Source organism: Arachis ipaensis, chromosome B8 (genome assembly GCF_059453495.1).
Source record: "Arachis ipaensis isolate K30076 ecotype BB chromosome B8, ASM5945349v1, whole genome shotgun sequence".
In the NCBI taxonomy this organism is placed as follows: domain Eukaryota; kingdom Viridiplantae; phylum Streptophyta; class Magnoliopsida; order Fabales; family Fabaceae; genus Arachis; species Arachis ipaensis.
In genome coordinates this window covers 56,070,592-56,072,680 of record NC_142443.1, presented here as the reverse complement: position 1 = coordinate 56,072,680, position 2,089 = coordinate 56,070,592, and positions in this window count along the sequence as shown.

Below are 2,089 nucleotides of genomic sequence, written 5' to 3'. Positions count from 1 at the left end.
TTCAACCATGTCTTGATCAAAGTTGTCGATATCTTCCTCATCACTCGAGTCATAATTTGGAGGTTGAGAAAAGTTTACCTCTGCATTATCTTCGTATTCACTCGGGGAAGATTCTTCGATCTCAAAGAATTCACTTGCGGATGCAAGTTCATTACTAAGAGAGCTTGATTCATGATCATCAATGCTAAGGGAATCAGCTTCTTGGTCTGTTCCGCCTAATTCTTCACAAGGTATATGCCTTGGAGGTTCTGCACTATCCTCCTTAGCATCAATTTCAAGCTTCTCGGTGGAATCCTTTACAGTTTTCGATTCCCATGGAGGTTCAGCATCTCCTAAATCTTCAACCACTTCTTCCTCTGCAACTATTATGGCTTCCTCTACTTATTCCAATACAAAGCCATGTTCCTCATTGTCCACCAAAAGTTTCTAGTGTCTCCTTCATGCTTCACTCTTCTTTTGATTCTCCACATGTAGCCATGGGAGTACTTTGAGTGCTCAAATATTGGGAAGCTAATTTATTTACTACCTCAGTCAAGGCAGTCGTGACTTCCAGTACATCTCTTTGCATCTTCGCTTGCCCTTGAAGAAGAACACGAAGGGTGTCATCCATTGGAGATTGGGATGGATATGAAGGTTCATTGGTTAGAAGAGAGGGCTCATAATATGGAGGTGGTTCTTCTTGATAAGGATATGGAGATGGTGAATATTGAGGTGATGGTTCTGGGGAGTAATTGGATTGGAGTTGGGGTGGATATGGGTTAAGGTCATATGGAGTTGAAGGGTGGTAGGTGGCTTGTGAGTGTGGTGGTTCAAAGCTGTGTTGAGGAGGTGGTTCATAGGTGTATGGTGGGGCTTGTCGGTAATTACAAGGGGGTCCACCATAACTATTGTCTCAACATGCATTGGTAAATGGTCATTGTCCATGGTATTTTGGAAGGTGTTGTTGCCAAAAGGGTTGATCAGATCCTCGTGGCTCCATCCATCTCTGATTGTTCCGACCTTGATGCATGTTCCTATTATAACTTCCATTCCTTATGACAGCATTAGAACCAAACTCAAAGCGATGGGGTGAGAATTCATAGTAAATAATAAAAATTAAAAATAAAAATAATTAAACAAGTAAAAGAAAATATTTACAATAACCAATAATAAGGCACACAGTTGCGACTCCCCGGCAATGGCGCCATTTTGAAGAGCGAAACTCTCACGCGATCTAGAAATTTCACAATAAATTCGCATTGTAAATATAGCTTCTAGACCGACAAGAATTCCTTTCTTACAAACGTTTTGGTTGTCACAAGTAACAAACCCCTTTAAAATTAATAACCGAAGTATTTAAACCTCGGGTCATCTTCTCAAGGAATTGCAGGGATGTATAATTTATTATTGGTTATGAAAAAGGTATGTTTTTGGGGTTTTGAAAAGGTTTGAACAAGTAATTTAATTGATAAGAAAAATAAATTAATAATTAATAAAACTCTTGGCAAGGTATAAGAATTTGGAATTTCTCTCCTAGTTATCCTTATCAGGAGTGATGAGGATTGGATTTTAATCCCACTTAGTTAAGTCAAGTGGACTAATTAATTTAATCCTCAAGTCCTAGTCAATCCCTGTGGGAAGACTAGCTTCAAAGCGACCCAAATCAATCAGCAATCTGCCAATTTCAATCACTGCTGAGTTTGACAACTCAAGTGTTACCAATTACTTAACCAAATCCAAAAGGAAGAAAATATCAAATTAAATTAAAATCATCCATGACATAAATAAAATAAAACATTCAAATCTTAACATGGAAAATTCATAAGCCAGATTAGGAACATTAACAAGTAAAAGCATTGGAATAAATAAAAGTAGAAAATAAATTAAATGAACATTGAACCTGTGATTTGAAGAGAAGTAATCCTAAAATTAAGAGAAATCCTAATCTTAATCCTAAGAGAGAAGAGATAACCTCTCTCTCTAAAAACTACATCTAGATCCTAAAAATTATGTATTATGAATGTATGATATGTTGTTCTTTGATTCGTCCATTCTCTGGCTTATATTCTGTATTTCTGGATTCAGAATTGGGCCGAAAAAGGGTCCAGAA